We start from the raw sequence: 18770 nt of genomic DNA on the forward strand, positions 1-18770 counted from the left end.
CTGGAACCATCTAGTAAATCTTTACTGCACTCTCTGTAATGCCTTAACAGGCTTCCTAAAGTGTGCTGCCCAGAACTGGATCAATGCTCACCTGTCACATTAAAGGTGCGTGAAAATGGTGGGTCGCGAAGGTCGGCCGGTGTGGGTCACAAAGGTCGGCCAGCGAAGTTCGCGAAGGTCGGCCGGCTTGAATCCTGAAGGATGGACCGGTTGGTAAAAATGGGTCCCGGGCAAAAATGTTTGAAAAACACTGGTCTAGGTTATTAATATATATGAAGAAGGGCAGGAGTCCTAACACCGTTCCCCAGTAAACTTAACTCTAAACCACTACTCTTTGTTTCCAGTCACTCAGTTGATTTCCGGACCATATTTCTCTTTTTTAAAGTACTTTTATTCCAAATTTTCAACTTTTCACATTTTACAACAATAACAAATCAACCCAACACGTTAGACCCACCACCCACCTATCCCTCCCCGCACCCCTCCCTCACCAGTCAATGGTAACCAACTCACCAAAATGCAGAATAACCAAACCCCAACTTTTGTGGAACCCATCACTCATCCGCCTTAGAGCAAATTTCACCATCTCCAAGGCTAAGAACTCTAGCAGGTCTGAGGCACAGGGTGGAGAAGCTGACCTTCACCCAAAAAGACCGCCTGTGAGCAATCAGCAAGGCGAAGGCTAAGACAACTGCCCTCGCTCCCGCCTGCAACTCCTGCCGGCCCGACACCACGAATATGGGACTGGATTCTCCGTTTGGGAGACTAAGTCCCCAGGCCGGCGTGAAAACCGTGGTCTTTTACGCCAGGAAAACTGGTGCCAAAAGGCCACCGATTCCCCGTTTTGCTGGGGGCGAGCAGGGAGGCAGCATTGAGCTCGCAGCTCCAGCTGCCAATAGGGCCCCCAACACTTCCAGTTCAGAGGTCGCGCATGTGCACGGCGGCGGCCTGCAGCGGCCACGCCCTGCTCCGTGGCGGACTCAGCCCGCAGACCTGGACCGCCAAAGTAGTGCCTCCCCATCGGCTGCTCGCGCACCTCGGACCGCCTGCCCACAGAGCCAACATCCCCGTATGAAGCCCCTCCTGCCCGCAGATTGGCCCCAGACTGTGGCGGCCCCGGACTGAGTCCGCAGCCACCACGCGAGGTTCCCGAACGGCTGGGACCATGAGAGTCCCATGCCACCGGGAATTCGGCCGGTCGGGGACGGAGCATCGCGGGTCGGGTCCCAGACAATGGCCTGAGGCGGTGGATAATCGGTGCAGCGTACTCCTAGAGTACGCTGCTTTTCAGGGGATGGAGAATTTAAAATCCGGCGCCGCTCCCGATTTTGGCGGCAAAACAGATTCGCCACCTCGTCGCCAAAAGCGGTTTTGGCGTCGGGGAGCGGAGAATCCAGCCCATGGTTTCCAGTGGACTGGGCTCCACATCTACATGTCAAACCCCGAAATGGTGCTGAAAACCGCCCTCCAAAAGCTTTCCAGCTTCAGTCAGGACCAAATCATATACATGTGATTCGCAGGACCCTTCCCATATCGCTCACAGACATACTCCACCCCTCAAACTGCCAGCTCATCCTTGACTTTGTGAGGTGCGCCCTATACACCACCTTCAGCTGTATCAGCCCCAGCCTCGCACACCCGAGTCGAGGCATTTACCCTCCGCAGCACAACACACCACAATCCCTCCTCCAATGCCGCTCCCAGCTATTCCTCTCACTTAGCCTTAACCCCCTCCATGGACTCCTTATCCTCCTCAAAATCCTCCCATAAATCACCGTTAGAGCCACCCTCTCCAACCCTCCTGTCTCCCCTCTAACAGCACTCCCTCCAACAATCCAGTTCATATTTCTACTGTCCCTTTTATTCAATAGCTGTAATTTTGCCCAGTGGCATAGTGGTATTGTCACTAGTCTAGTAATCTAAAGACCGAGGGAATGCTCTGGAGACCTGGGATCGAATCCCACCTGGGCAGTTGGTGGAATTTGAATTCAATTTTTAAAAAATCTGGAAATGAAATCATTGTCGATTGTCAGAAAAACCCAAATGGTTCACTAATGTCCTTTCGGGAAGGAAGTCTGCTGTCCTTACCTGGTCTGACCTACATGTGACTCCAGGCCTCCAGCAGCGGTTGACTCTTGAAGGCCCTCCGGGATGGGCAACAAATGCTGACCCAGTCAGCGACGCCCTCATCCCATGGAAGAATAAACAAAAATAATCAGATGCTTTTTGAAAGTTTATGAACCATATTAATAGCATTATCTTCATCAGCCCCCTCTGTTACCTCATAGAAAAACTCAAGCAAGTTAATCACAATCTCCCCTTATCAAATCCATGCTGGTTTTCCTTAATTAACCCACATTTGCCCAAATGACTTAATTTTGCCCGAATAATCAGTTGGAATTTAAACCTGCGACGGGGCAGGTGAGCCATTGAAATCTCCATTCACAGCAGCAGGACTGGAAGGTCCTGCCAGCGTTAAAGGCTGGAAAATTCCAGCCTTCATCTCTCAGGCCTTTCCCACCACTGAGGTTTAATTGGCTAGCCTGTTGTGGTTGGGCTTATTTTTACAACCTTTTTAGAATAAGGGTTTAAGATTTGCGCATTGTCCAGTTCTTTGGGAGTAGCTCTGAATCTGAGGAAGATTAGAAAATTATGGCCAGTGCGTCCACAATTTCCACTCTCCCTCCCTTCAGTATCCTGGATGCATCTCATCCATTTCTGGTGCCTTGTCAACTTTAAATACAGCCAACCTATCCAATACCAATTCCTTATCATTTTTAAACCCTTTAAGTGACTGAATGAGCTCCTCTTTCACCATTACCTGAGTAGTATCCTCTTCCTTGGTAAAGTCAGATGCAAAGTATTTCTTAAAACCTCAAACATACCCTCTGCCTCCATGTGTACACCCCCTTTTTGGTCCTTAATAGGCTCTCCTCTTCATCTAACCACCTTTTTACTATTTCTATGCCAGTAGAAGAGTTTTTGATTCCATTTTGTGTTAGTTGCCCGTTTCTCCTCATACTCTGTTTGCTTTCTTGTTTCTTCAATTCCGCTTTGAACCTTCTTTCTCCAACCTTGGGCGGAATTCTCCGAAAATGGGGCTATGTCCCGATGCAGGTGGGAAAACCGGCGGTAACCACTCCGACGTCAACAGGCCCCGAAAGTGAGGAACAGCCGGCGTATTTCCGCGCATGTGCGGAACGGCCGGCGTATTTCCGCGCATGCACGGAACGCCCGGCGTATTTCCGTGCATGTGCGGAACGGCCGGCGTATTTCCGCGCATGCGCGGACAGGTTGCCGTATTTCCACGCATGCGCAGGGGTTCCCTTCTCCATGCCGGCCCCCGGGCAATATGGCGGAGCCCTACAGGGGCCCGGCGCGAAGGAAAAAAGGCCCCCCACGGAACCAGCCCGCCCACAGGTCGGTAGGCCCCGATCGTGGGCCAGGCCACCGTGGGGGCCCCCCCCCCCCCCGGGTCGGATCCCCCCGCGCCACCCCCAGGACCGCACACGCACACTTACCTGCCAGGTCCCGCCGTGCGTGAGGTGAGTAATTCACGCCGGCGGGACTTGGCAAAATTTTACAGCCACTCGGCCCATCGGGGCCCAGAGAATTGCCGGGGGGCCGCTGTCAACTGCCCCGACCAGCGTGGCGGGAGTCCCGCCGGACCTCGAAAAATGGCGCCAGAGAGTAGGGCAGCCGGCGTCGGGGTGGCGGGGCAGGATTCGGGCCTCCCCCTGGGATTCTCCGACCTGGCGCAGGGTCGGAGAATCCCGGCACTTGTTCTCAGTTATAATATCCACCTGACATCTGTTATGCACACTTTCTATGTTTCATCTTAATCTCCATCTCTTCCATCATCCAGGGCTCTCTGAATTTGTTTGTCTTCCCTTTCACTTGGTGGAAATATACTTCAACTCTACTTGAACTAACTCTCCTATAAAGGCAGCCCATTGTTCATTTGCAGTTTTGCCTGCTAATCTTTGTTTCCAATTTATCTGGGCCAGATCGGTTCTTACCCCATTGAAGTTGACTTTCCTCCAATTAATTATTCTTACTCTGTATTGCTTTGGTCCTATTCCATAGCCAATCTAAATATATATATGATACAAGGACTCACTGTCCCCTAAGTGTTCCATTGCTGACACTTAATCCACTTGGCCCATCTCATTCCCAAGAACCAGGACCAGCAATGCCTCTTTTCGCATTGACATGGAAGCATAATGGTCTGGGCCAGGGTTTAGAGAACCCCAGAGTGTATCATGGAGTTTACCTGACCCACAACTTTTAATAGATTGTGGTATGGGGAGCACACAGCCCACTCTACAGGTGTGGCGCAGCAGAAATGGAAAAGTATTTTTAAAGCAAAACAATGTTTATTCTATGAACTCAAGTTAACCTTTTTTAAAACATACACTAGCAACCATTAATTCAAATACAACCCCCAAAGAATACAACACTAAGTAATCCTTTAAGCTTTCCTTTTAACATCCATAAGACTTAAAACACCTTTTACCAGAAGCACATCAGGTTAAAGTCACTACTGTTATTAGTTTTAAATCACCAGGATCGATTTACAGTCTTTAGATTACAGAGGGAGACTCTAATACACCTTCTGGCTGTGGCTACAGCTATCCAGCTCTGAAAACCAAACTAAAACACACCCTGCAGCCTGCTCAAAAACGAAAGTAAAAAGCTGACAGACAGCCCAGCTCCACCCACTCTCTGACATCACTGCAGTAGTAAACACCCATTTCTTAAAGGTACTCTCACATGACAATAATGCTGAAGAAATTTCTCTGGATCACACTGTACGAACTCTTAGTAACTCGTAGCATTTACACCACCACTATCCCAGTCTAGATTTACATAATTATAGTCCCCTATTATAACTGGTCTTGAACGACTTCCGGGTGTGGCGATGACCAGCTGAGTCTCACGTTTCGGCAGCTCCCGGTGAAACGGACTTTTGGGCTCTTGATAGGAGCCCCAACAGCAATTTTGACGGCTAAAAACACTGTGCGGTAAACCAGAAGGGAATCCCCCCTGGATACGGATGAAAAAAGGAGGAGAAAGTGGCCGGATTGCAGTGGATCCTTTAGAACAGTGGCAAGGAAGGCAAGCAAAAACCAAGATGGCGTCGGAAGGTGGCAGTTTAACATGGGGCCCTGAACAACAAGAGTTCTTGAAATGCTGTGTGGAAGAGCTCAAAAAGGAAATGAAGAAAGAGCTGTTGGCCCCGATACTACAGGCGATCGAAGGGCTAAAGGAGGAACAAAAGACCCAGGAGCGGGAGCTTCGGGTCGTGAAGGCAAAGGCAGCCGAGAATGAGGACGACATACAGGGCCTAGTGGTGAAGACGGATACGCATGAGGCACATCAGAAACGATGTGTGGAAAGGTTGGAGGCACTGGAGAACAACGCAAGGAGGAACAACCTGAGGATTCTTGGTCTTCCTGAAGGTGCGGAGGGAGCGGACGTCGGGGCATATGTGAGCACGATGCTGCACTCGTTAATGGGAGCGGAGGCCCCGGCGGGTCCGTTGGAGGTGGAGGGAGCATACCGAGTGATGGCGCGAGGACCGAGAGCAGGAGAAATTCCCAGAGCCATAATGGTGAGATTCCTCCGTTTTAAGGACAGAGAAATGGTCCTTAGATGGGCAAAGAAAACTCGGAGCAGTAAATGGGAGAACGCGGTGATCCGCGTTTATTAAGACTGGAGTGCGGAGGTGGCGAGAAGGAGGGCGAGCTTTAATCGGGCCAAGGCGGTGCTTCATAAAAAGAAGATAAAATTTGGAATGCTGCAACCGGCAAGACTGTGGGTCACATATCGAGGGAGGCACAATTACTTTGAGACGGCGGATGAAGCGTGGACTTTTATTGTGGAAGAAAAACTGGAATGAGCGGGTTATTAAAAAGAACGTTTGAACAAAGTGGTGGGGCGAATGTGGGGGGCGAAGAGGGGGGTTAAAAAGGGGGGAAAGAGGAGTTTTATGTACTAATATTGCGATGTGGTAACTTTTCTCTCTTCCACAGGTGGTGATGGGGGGAGGAGGGGAGGTGGAGGAGATGGGGCGTTGTCCATTGGGGGCGGGGCCAAGGGAGAAGCGCGGGCTTGGTTCCCGCGCTATGATAATCATGGCGGGAATAGAGAAGCAGGAAGGAGGGGGCGTCGCACGGTGCGAGCCGAGGTCACGGGGGGAAGCCGAGGTCGGCCAGAGTTTGCTGACTTCTGGGAGCAACATGGGGGGAGTAATTACGCTAGCGGGGGATCTAGCGGGGGGGGGGGGGAGGGGGGAATTACTGGGTTGCTGCTGCTGGGGAGAGGGGGGAGCTGGTATGGGAGAGGATGGGCGGGGGGGCACCGCCTGGGGGAGATACAGCTGCGTGGGAACCGGGTGAGGAGCTGGAAAAAGGGGATGGCTAATCGACAAGGGGGGGGGTAGGAAGCCCCCCAACCCGGCTGATCACGTGGAACGTGAGAGGGCTGAACGGGCCGATAAAGAGGGCATGGGTACTCGCACACCTTAGGAAACTTAAGGCAGATGTGGTTATGTTACAGGAAACGCACTTGAAACTGATAGACCAGGTTAGGCTACGCAAAGGATGGGTGGGGCAGGTGTTCCATTCGGGGCTAGATGCGAAAAACAGGGGGGTGGCTATATTAGTGGGGAAGCGGGTAATGTTCGAGGCAAAGTCTATAGTGGCGGATAACGGGGGCAGATACGTGATGGTGAGTGGCAAACTACAGGGGGAGACGGTGGTTTCGGTAAACGTATATGCCCCGAACTGGGATGATGCCAATTTTATGAGGCGGATGCTAGGATGCATTCCGGACCTAGAGATGGGAAAGCTGATAATGGGGGGAGGTTTTAATACGGTGTTGCAACCAGGGCTGGATAGGTCGAAGTCCAGGACTGGAAGGAGGCCGGCAGCAGCCAAGGTACTTAAAGATTTTATGGAGCAGATGGGAGGTGTAGACCCGTGGAGATTTAGCAAACCTAGGAGTAAGGAGTTCTCGTTTTTCTCCTATGTCCATAAAGTCTACTCGCGAATAGACTTTTTTGTGCTGGGTAGGGCGTTGATCCCGAAGGTGAGGGGAACGGAGTATACGGCTATAGCCATTTCGGATCACGCTCCACACTGGGTAGACTTGGAGATAGGGGAGGAAACAGGAGGGCGCCCACCCTGGAGAATGGACATGGGACTAATGGCAGATGAGGGGGTGTGTCTAAGGGTGAGGGGGTGCATTGAAAAGTACTTGGAACTCAATGATAATGGGGAGGTCCAGGTGGGAGTGGTCTGGGAGGCGTTGAAGGCGGTGGTTAGAGGGGAGCTGATATCAATAAGGGCCCATAAAGGGAAGCAGGAGAGTAAGGAACGGGAGCGGTTGCTGCAAGAACTTTTGAGGGTGGACAGACAATATGCGGAAGCACCGGAGGAGGGACTGTACAGGGAAAGGCAAAGGCTACATGTAGAATTTGACTTGCTGACTACGGGCACTGCAGAGGCACAATGGAGGAAGGCACAGGGTGTACAGTACGAATATGGGGAGAAGGCGAGCAGGTTGCTGGCACACCAATTGAGGAAAAGGGGAGCAGCGAGGGAAATAGGGGGAGTGAGGGATGAGGAAGGAGAGATGGAGCGGGGAGCGGAGAGAGTGAATGGAGTGTTCAAGACATTTTATAAAAAATTATATGAAGCTCAACCCCCGGATGGGAGGGAGAGAATGATGGGCTTCTTGGATCGGCTGGAATTTCCCAAGGTGGAAGAGCAGGAAAGGGTGGGACTGGGAGCACAGATCGAGGTAGAAGAAGTGGTGAAAGGAATTAGGAGCATGCAGGCGGGAAAGGCCCCGGGACCGGATGGATTCCCAGTCGAATTCTATAGAAAATATGTGGACTTGCTCGCCCCGGTATTGACGAGGACCTTTAATGAGGCAAAGGAAAGGGGACAACTGCCCCCGACTATGTCTGAAGCAACGATATCGCTTCTCTTAAAGAAGGAAAAGGACCCGCTACAATGCGGGTCCTATAGACCTATTTCCCTCCTAAATGTAGATGCCAAGATCCTGGCCAAGGTAATGGAAATGGGAATAGAGGAATGTGTCCCGGGGGTGGTCCACGAGGACCAAACTGGGTTTGTGAAGGGGAGACAGCTGAACACGAATATACGGAGGCTGTTAGGGGTAATGATGATGGCCCCACCAGAGGGGGAAACGGAGATAGTAGTGGCGATGGATGCCGAGAAAGCATTTGATAGAGTGGAGTGGGATTATTTGTGGGAGGTGTTGAGGAGATTTGGTTTTGGAGAGGGGTATGTTAGATGGGTGCAGCTGTTGTATAGGGCCCCGATGGCGAGCGTGGTCACGAATGGACGGGGATCTGCATATTTTCGGCTCCATAGAGGGACAAGGCAGGGATGCCCTCTGTCCCCATTATTGTTTGCACTGGCGATTGAGCCCCTGGCGATAGCGTTGAGGGGTTCCAAGAAGTGGAGGGGAGTACTTAGAGGAGGAGAAGAGCACCGGGTATCTTTGTATGCGGACGATTTGCTACTATACGTGGCAGACCCGGCGGAGGGGATGCCAGAAATAATGCGGATACTTGGGGAGTTTGGGGATTTTTCAGGGTATAAATTGAACATGGGGAAAAGTAAGTTGTTTGTGGTGCATCCAGGGGAGCAGAGTAGAGAATTAGAGGACCTACCGTTGAGGAAGGTAACAAGGGACTTTCGTTACCTGGGGATCCAGATAGCCAAAAATTGGGGCACATTGCATAGGTTAAATTTAACGCGGTTGGTGGAACAAATGGAGGAGGATTTCAAGAGATGGGATATGGTATCCCTGTCACTGGCAGGGAGGGTGCAGGCGGTTAAGATGGTGGTCCTCCCGAGATTCCTCTTTGTGTTTCAGTGCCTCCCGGTGGTGATCACGAAGGCTTTTTTTAAAAGGATTGAAAAGAGCATCATGGGTTTTGTGTGGGCCGGGAAGACCCCGAGAGTGAGGAAGGCATTCTTACAGCGTAGCAGGGATAGGGGGGTGCTGGCACTACCGAGCCTAAGTGAGTATTATTGGGCCGCTAATATTTCAATGGTGAGTAAGTGGATGGGAGAGGAGGAGGGAGCGGCGTGGAAGAGATTAGAGAGGGCGTCCTGTAGGGGGACTAGCCTACAGGCTATGGTGACAGCCCCATTGCCGTTCTCACCGAGGAACTACACCACAAGCCCGGTGGTGGTGGCTACACTGAAGATTTGGGGACAGTGGAGACGGCATAGGGGAAAGACTGGAGCCTTGGGGGGGTCCCCGATAAGAAACAACCATAGGTTTGCCCCGGGGGGAATGGATGGGGGATATGGAATGTGGCAAAGAGCAGGAATAACGCAACTGAAAGATCTGTTTGTGGATGGGAAGTTCGCGAGTCTGGGAGCGCTGACCGAGAAATATGGGTTGCCCCAAGGGAATGCATTCAGGTATATGCAACTGAGGGCTTTTGCGAGGCAACAGGTGAGGGAATTCCCCCAGCTCCCGACACAAGAGGTGCAGGACAGAGTGATCTCAAAGACATGGGTGGGGGATGGTAAGGTGTCAGATATATATAGGGAAATGAGGGACGAAGGGGAGACTATGGTAGATGAACTAAAAGGGAAATGGGAAGAAGAGCTGGGGGAGGAGATCGAGGAGGGGCTGTGGGCAGATGCCCTAAGCAGGGTAAACTCGTCATCCTCATGTGCCAGGCTAAGCCTGATTCAGTTTAAGGTATTACACAGGGCGCATATGACTGGTGCACGGCTCAGTACATTTTTTGGGGTGGAGGATAGGTGTGCGAGGTGCTCGAAAAGCCCAGCGAATCATACCCATATGTTTTGGTCATGCCCGGCACTACAGGGGTTTTGGATGGGGGTGACAAAGGTGCTTTCAAAAGTAGTGGGGGTCCGGGTCGAACCAAGCTGGTGGTTGGCTATATTTGGGATTGCACAAGAGCCGGGAGTGCAGGAGGCGAGAGAGGCCGATGTTTTGGCCTTTGCGTCCCTAGTAGCCCGCGCAGGATATTGTTAATGTGGAAAGAAGCCAAGCCCCCGGGGGTGGAGACCTGGATAAATGACATGGCAGGGTTTATAAAGCTAGAGCGGATTAAGTTCGTTCTAAGGGGGTCGGCTCAAGGGTTCACTAGGCGGAGGCAACCGTTCGTCGAATACCTCGCAGAAAGATAGATGGAATGGAAAAAAGAAGGCAGCAGCAGCAGCCCAGGATCGGGGGGTGGGGGGGGGTGGGGGGGGCGGGGGGAGGAGGAACCAGAAGGACTCTCAGGGTTGTTAATATATACTGTATAATATGTATAGGTCGTTGCGACAGATAATTATATATTGGACTGTTAAATTATATTTTTGGAGAGTGTTACTTGTGATAAGGCAGTTGTCAATTAGGGTTAGTTTTCATTTTTGTTATTTATTATTTATTCATTTTTTGTTTATAAAATAGGTCATTGTTATTTGTGTTGTTATAATATTGTGTAAAGGATGCACAATGTACTGTGTTGGTTGACCAAAAATTTTCAATAAAATATTTATTAAAAAAAAAACTGGTCTTGCACTTTGATTTGATTTGATTTATTGTCACATGTACCGAAGTACAGTGAAAAGTATTTTTCTGCGGCCAAGGGAACGTACACAGTACGTACATAGTAGACAAAAAAAGAATAATCGGAATAATCATTAAAGAAAAAAAGAGTACATTGACAAATGGTACATCGACAAACAGTGATTGGTTACAGTGCGGAACAAGGGACCAAACAAAGCAAATACATGAGCAAGAGCAGCATAGGGCGTTGTGAATAGTGTTCTTACAGGAAACAGATCAGTCCGAGGGAGAGTCGTTGAGGAGTCTAGTAGCTGTGGGGAAGAAGTTGTTCCTATGTCTGGATGTGCGAGTCTTCAGACTTCTGTATCTTCTGCCTGCCTTCTCTGTAATGTCCTTGTAAATTTGTTCCACTACATCTTTCTCACTAGTCGGAAGCTTGTAGGCTACACTGAGCAATGTAATTGCACATTGTTTGTTCCTTAGCACTAGCCAAATAGATTTTGTCCTTTCATTCCCTCCAGAACTGTAAAGTTATTTTTAATCAATACTGTCACCCCTCTTCCTTTCCTTCCTTTTCTATCTTCCCTGAACACCTAGTATCCAGGAACATTCACCCAGTCTTGCCCTTTTTGAGGCAGGTCTCTGTTATCGGCATCTATTATTACCATATTTCCATGTGCCTAACTGCATCTGCAATTCACCAATCTTATTTACCAGATATATGTATTCTTGCATTCACATACATGCACTGTAACTCTAATTTAGACTTATTACTTTCCCTCTTATACCTTACTATTTCCTACTCCAGCACTACCTGTCTTTCCAAATATTCTATACATCTTGGCATCTCTCTGGTATTATCTCCTGATTCCCTCACCCATGCCAAATTAGTTAAAACCCTACCCAGTAGCACTACCATATTTTCCCACAAGGAAATTGGTCCCAGCTCTGTTTAGCTGCAACCCTTTTGAGCTGTGTGGGTCTCATCTCCTCCAGAATTAATTCCAATGTGCCAGGGATCTAAAGCCCTCCATCCTGCACCAGCACCCGGCCACTCATTCATCTGCTCTACTTCTATTTCTACACTTGTTTGCCCGTGTCACTAGAAGTAATCCAGAGATTACTGCTTTTGAGGTCCTGCCTGCTAATTGCTTACCAAGTTCCATACATTCTCTCTGTAGATCTACATCTCCTTCTACCTATGGCATTGCACCAATGTGGACACAACTGCTGGCTGTTCACCCTCCTCTTACGGGGTAATCTGCAGCTGTTCAGTGACATTCTTGACTCTGGTGCCAGGGAGGCAACATACCATCCAGGATTCATGGCTGCAGGAATGCCTGCCTATTTCCCTAACTATGTAATCCTCTATCATTATTGCTCTTCCAGTCTTATTCACCCTTCCTTTTCCAAGCTAAGCCGGCCATGGTGACCTGGACTTGGCTATGTCTGCACTTCTCAGATTAAACATCACTTTACTCGGTGTTCAGAGTTGAATACTGGTGGAGAGTGAGATGCACTTAGGGCACCCCTGCATCACCTAACTGGTCCGTCTTGACTGCCTGACTGTCACCCATTCCCTCGCTTCCTGCATTCCCTTATCTATAAAAATGTTATCCACAAAGCTTTAAACATCACAGAAATGTCACAGCGAGCCAACTGTTGCTGAAGCTTCAGAACCCATATTGCGAACTACTGCAGCTGACAACATTTCCTGCACATGTAGTTATACAGGACACAGGAAATGTCCTGGAGTTTCCACATAGAACAGGATACATTGGATTGGATTGGATTTGTTTATTGTCATGTGTACCAAGGTACAGTGAAAAGTATTTTTCTGAGAGCAGCTCAACAGATCGTTAAGTACATGAAAAGAAAAGGAAATGAAGGCAAATACATAATAGGCTACACAACAAGGTACACAATGTAACTACATAGACACCGGCATCGGGTGAAGCATACAGGGGTGTAGTGTAAATCAGGTCAATCCATAGTAGGGTCGTTTAGGAGACTGGTAACAGTGGGGAAGAAGTTATTTTTGAGTCTGTTCGTGCGTGTTCTCAGACTTTTGTATCTCCTGCCCGATGGGAGAAGTTGGAAGAGTGAGGAAGCCGGGTGGGAGGGGTCTTTGAGTATGCTGCCCGCATTCCCCAGGCAGCGGGAGGTGTAGATGGGGTCACTGGATGGGAGGCAGGTTCGTGTGATGGACTCTCTGAAGTTTGTTGCGGTCTTGGGCCGAGCAGTTGCCATACCAGGCTGTGATGCAGCCAGATAGGATGCTTTCTATGGTGCATCTGTAAAAGTTGGTAAGAGTTATTGTGGATATGCTGAATTTCCTTAGTTTCCTGAGGAAGTATAGGCGCTGTTGTGGTTTCTTGGTGGGAGCGCCGAAGTGGGTGGACCAGGACAGATTTTTGGAGATGTGTACCTCTAGGAATTACTGCTAACCATCTCCATCTCGGCCCCGTTGATGCTGACAGGGGTGTATACAGTTGTTTGCTTTCTGAAGTCAATGACCAGCTCTTTAGTTTTGCTGGCATTGAGGGATAGATTGTTGTCCCTGCACCACTCCATTAGGTTCTCAATCTCCCTCCTATATTCTGCCTCGTCATTATTCGAGATCCAGCCCACTATGGTCATATCGTCAGCAAACTTGCAGATGGAGTTGGAACCAAATTTTGCCACGCAGTCGTGTGTGTAAAGGGAGTAGAGTAGGGGGCTAAGTACGCTGCCTTCCGGGTCCCCGGTATTGAGTACTATTGTGGAGGAGGTGTTGTTGTTTATTCTTACTGATTGTGGTCTGTGGGTTAGAAAGTTGAGGGTCCAGTTGCAGAGTGAGTTGCCAAGTCCTAGGTTTTGGAGCTTTGATATGAGCTTGGCTGGGATTATGGTGTTGAAGGCGGAGCTGTAGTCAATAAACAGGAGTCTGATGTAGGAGTCCTTGTTGAGATGATCTAGGGATGAGTGTAGGGCCAGGGAGATGGCGTCTGCTATGGACCGGTTGCGGCGGTATGCGAATTGTGGTGGATCAAGGCGTTCTGGGAGTATTGAGGTGATGCGCTTCATGGCCAACCTCTCGAAGCACTTCATTACGACTGAAGTCAGGGCCACCGGATGATAGTCATTGTGGCACGTTGTCTGGTTTTTCTTTGGCACCAGTATGATGGTGGTCTTCTTGAAGCAGGTCGGGACGTCGGAGCAGAGTAAGGACAGGTTAAAGATGTCCCCGATCACATCTGGTCTGTGCAGGCTCTTAGTGCACGACCAGGGATCCCGTCCGGACCTGTTGCCTTCCGAGGGTTCACTTTCAGGAAAGCCGATCTGACTTCGGAAGCTGTGATGGTGGGTATGGGTGTGTTATGGGCTGCTTGGGCAATCAAAAGTGGATCGTTGGTTTCCTGCTCGAACCGAGCATAGAATGCATTGAGTTCATCGGGCAGGGGTGTGCTGCTGCCGGAGAAACTGCTCGGCTTCGCTTTGTAGCCCGTTATGTTGATTAGGCCTTGCCGCAACCGCCGAGAGTCTGTCTGTGACTAGCTTGGTTTGATATTCTCTCTTGGCATCTCGGATGGCTTTACGGAGGTCGGACCTGGATTTCTTGCATAGGTCAGGGTCGTCTGACTTGAATGCCTCAGATCTGTCCTTCAGTAGGGAATCAATCCACACATTTGCTGATGAAGTCTGTGACGGTGGTGGCATACTCATTTACGTTGGTCGCTGAGTTCTTAAATATGGAACAGTCCACTGTCTCCAAGCAATCACGTAGGAGCTCTTCTGTTTCCTTGGACCAGCACTGCAAGACCATCTTAGCTGGATTCTCCCGCTTGAGTTTCTGCTTGTATGCCGGGAGAAGGAGCACCGTCTTATGGTCCGATTCCCCAAAGTACGGTCGGGGGATGGGACGGTAGGCGCCCTTGATTTCTCTTGAGCAGCGGTCAAAAGTGTTGTCGCCCCTGGTGGGACAGGAGATTTGCTGGTGGAATTTTGGGGTTGTAATATAGGGGTTGGAGCTGCCCTGCTATTCCTCCATCAGATAATAAAACTTACTACTTAATAAAAATAAAGAATGCATTCGGGAAATTAAAGTCCGCTGAACAGCGCGTATAGTGGGGTGTTTCCGGACGGGCACAGTGCGGCGAAACACCCTGCTATCCAACGGTGTGTTGCTTTTTTTGGGCCTCGGGGAGGTTCTTCCCACCGAGGCCACACAAGCTCGCAGGCATGATAGGCTCCTCACAGACCGCCATTTTTTCCGGCAGCCCCGATCTTCCCCCCCCCCCGCCCCCACTTCCAGGCCTTCCCTGCTTTCTTGACCCCTCACTCTCAACCCCAAACATTGGTAGGCCCATGGTAACCAGTCCTCACCCTGCATACTCTCTACTTGGCAAGGCCCCCCCCCCCTGGCCCAACCCCGGGCAGTGCCAACCTGGTACCCAGGCACCCTGCTACTGCCATCTTGGAACCCTGGCAGTGCCTGGGTGCCAGAGGGAGTGCCAGGGTACCACCCTGTCCTGTTCCCGACCACCCGGGGGTCTCCAGTGGCCTGGGAGACCCCTCCAGGTGTTGTTACGACTGGTCCACGTGTGTGTGGACCAGTACTAAATGGCACCATGGCGAGGTCTCCCAGGAACGCTCTATGAGTCCCGGGTACCAGATGAATCCGGCATTTAAATGAGCAGGTTTACTCATTTAAATATTTAAATCTGGATCGCAGCCAGCAAGGACGAGAGCCAGATCGTGCTGAGGGGAGTGAATCGGGTAACTCGTGATCGACCCATGCCGGGCCACTTTTGGCACTCGCACGCGATTCACCCGTTGTGCATGGATCCAACATGGGCACAACAGGGTGGCTGAATCGTGCCCAAAGACTCACTAGCTACTCACATTTCCTCAGTTGGCACTTAAATATTCGGAAGTTAATTGAAATGTTTAATTTAGTCATTATTTTTTTTTTAATTGTGGTTTCCAACTTTCGAGAAAGGGAAACAGCTGTAATATTCACCAGCCAATCAAACTGTAGTCCTCCTGAGAACCCATGATTTATTTTTTTCTATTTCACTTCAGTGATCCTGACCCCTTCACAGTGATCCCAGTCTGCTCCACAATGGCCTAAACCCCTTCACACTGATCCCAGTGATGCGCAATCAATTACACTCAAGACGAAGTGATTTCATAACTGAAGGCTTTAATCTACTAGAACCTTTTCACCAGCAGCTTCGATATAGAAAGTGAAGGCTGCTGGGACGGCACCATCTCTTATACCCCGCCTTCAGGGCGGAGCTACATAATACAGCCAATGGTAGACTTCTGGGTCTAACCAATGGTCATCAGCCTCTCAGGTACCGCAATACCTGGTACTACCACATTCACCCCCTGTTAAAAAGAGCCCGGCAGGGGTGGTGGCCAGCGTTAATAGTCGCCTTTAGCATGGTATGACCAGGTATGGAGGTACCGTGATGTCGAGGATATTTACAAAGTGTTCATAGTGCAGCAATCAGTCGATTGGGTGGTCTGGTTGTCCTTCTGGAGCGTCTGGGCTTCGGCGGTGATTCTGATGAGGGTCCCGGCGGTTGCGACTCCAGGAGCGTGGTGTCGTCCTCCCTGGCAGCTTCGTCACCCCTAGGCGGCGCTTTGGGGGCAAAAGGTTGTCAGGGTGGTCGGGCCTAGGCAGGAGCGGCGGGAGTACTGACCCTCCAGTGAGGTGCTGTGGGGGAGGTGGGGGTGGGGGCAATGGTTCGGGTGCGCGTGGGGTTCCGGCGGGCGGCAGGTCCCGAAGGGAGACTGTGTCTTGTCGGCCGTCAGGTATCACCACATAGGCGTACTGGGGGTTAGCGTACAGCAGGTGGACCCTCTCGACCAACGGGTCCGACTTGTGCGCCTGCACGTGCTTCCAAAGCAGGATGGGTCCGGGTGTCGCTAGCCAGGTTGGGAGCAAGGTCCCGGAGGAGGACTTCCTGGGGCAAACAAGGAGACTGACCTGACCTCCTCGATGGAGTAGGGCAGGTTGCGGGTCTTGACAAAATGGAAAAAACGAGTGACCCCCGGGTGGCAGAGGTCCTCGTGGAGGGATCGGAGACGGTCCACTTGTGCAGTGGCACAAGTGCCGCGGGACAGGGCATCAGGAGACTCATTTAGCTTCCCCGGACGGCACAAGATCTCATAGTTGAAGGTGGAGAGTTCTATCCTCCACCGCAAGATCTTGTCATTTTTAATCTTGCCCCGCTGTGCATTATCGAACATGAAGGCCACCGACCGTTGGTCCGTGAGGAGAGTGAACCTCCTGCCAGCCAGGTAATGCCTCCAATGCCTCACAGCTTCAACTATAGCTTGTGTCTCTTTTTTGACCGAGGAATGGCGAATTTCGGAAGCATGGAGGGTACGGGAGAAGAAAGCCACGGGTCTGTCCGCTTGGTTGAGGGTGGCCGCCAGAGTGACGTCGGACGCATCGCTCTCGACCTGGAAGGGGAGGGACTCATCGATGGCGCGCATCGTGGCCATTGCAATGTCTGCTTTGATGCGGCTGAAGGCCTGGTGGGCCTCCATCGACAGGGGGAAGGTTGTGGACTGGATCAGGGGTCGGGCTTTGTCTGCGTAATTGGGGACCCACTGTACATAATAGCTGAAGAACCCGAGGCAGCGCTTCAGGGCCTTGGGGTAGTGAGGGAGGGGGAAATCCATAAGGGGGCGCATGCACTCAGGGTCGGGGCCTATGACTCCACTTCGCACTACGTAGCCTAGAATGGCTAGACGGTCGGTGCTAATCACGCATTTATCCTTATTGTATGTCAGATTAAGGATTTTCACGGTCTGGAGGAATTTGCGGAGGTTGGTGTCGTGGTCCTGCTGGTCATGGCCGCAGATGGTGACGTTATCCAGATATGGGAACGTTGCGCGTAAGCCGTACCGGTCAACCATTCGGTCCATCTCTCGCTGGAAGACAGAGACCCCATTAGTGACACCAAAGGGGACTCTTAAAAATTGATGACTCGAAGGCAGTGTACTTGCGGTCACTAGTACAGAGGGGTAGCTGGTGGTAGGCGGACTTGAGCTCCACCGTGGAGAAGACCTTGTATTGTGCGATCCTGTTTACCAGGTCGGAAATACGGAGGAGAGGGTACGCATCCAGCTGCGTAAACCTGTTGATGGTCTGGCTGTAGTCTATCCTATGTCCTTCCTATGTTTCTCCCCGGTCTTTACCACCACTACTTGAGCTCTCCAGGGTCTGTTGCTCGCTTCGATGACCCCTTCTCCCAGCAGCCTTTGGACTTCTGACCGGATGAAGGTCCGGTCCTGGGCACTGTACCGTCTGCTCCTGGTGGCGACGGGTTTGCAATCCGGGGTGAGGTTCGCAAACAGGGAAGGCGGGTCGATCTTGAGGGTCGCGAGGCCGCAGACAGTAAGGGGAGGTATAGGGCCGCCAAATTTAAAGGTCAGGTTTTGCAAATTGCATTGGAAGTCCAGCCCCAGGAGTGTAGCCGCGCAGAGGTGCGGCAGGACGTACAGGCAGAAATTGTTGAATTTCCTGCCTTGGACAGTGAGGTTCGCTAGGCAGAACCCCTTTATCTCCACCGAGTGTGACCCGGAGGCCAGGGAGATCCTTTGATTTACAGGGTGGGTTACAAGTGAACAGCGCCTTACCGTGTCGGGGTGAACAAAGCTTTCCGTGCTCCCAGAGTCAATCAGGCAAGACGTCTCGTGGCCGTTGACGAAGACCGTCGTTGTAGCCGTTGCGAGTGTCCAGGGTCGACTTTGGTCCAGTGTCACCGAGGCCAGATGAAGCAATTGCCAGTTCTGATCGGGCAGCGTGTAGTCAGCCGTGCTGGGGGCCTGGGGCCCCATCCAAGATGGCGTCACCCATGCGTTGCACATGGTGTCCGGGGATGAACAAGATGGCGGTGGCGATGGACAAAATGGCGGCGCCCACCCGTCCAGCGTGGGGTCCGGGGGGCAAGATGGCCGTGCCCGTGGGTCGCACGTGACCCTAGGATATGGGGGTGGCAGTGAGCACTGGCCGGTCGGGGCCTGAAGGGGGGTTTGCCGCGGTGGTCCATAGTCGCTGGAGACCGCAGCCACGGCGCAGGCTTGGCAGATCCCCACAAAGTGGCCCTTCTTGCCGCACCCTTTGCAGGCGGCGGTGCGGGCCGGGCAGCGGGGGTGGGGATGGTACGCCTGCCCGCAGAAGCAACAGCGGG

This window comes from Scyliorhinus torazame, chromosome 6 (assembly GCF_047496885.1).
Source record: "Scyliorhinus torazame isolate Kashiwa2021f chromosome 6, sScyTor2.1, whole genome shotgun sequence".
Lineage (NCBI taxonomy): Eukaryota > Metazoa > Chordata > Chondrichthyes > Carcharhiniformes > Scyliorhinidae > Scyliorhinus > Scyliorhinus torazame.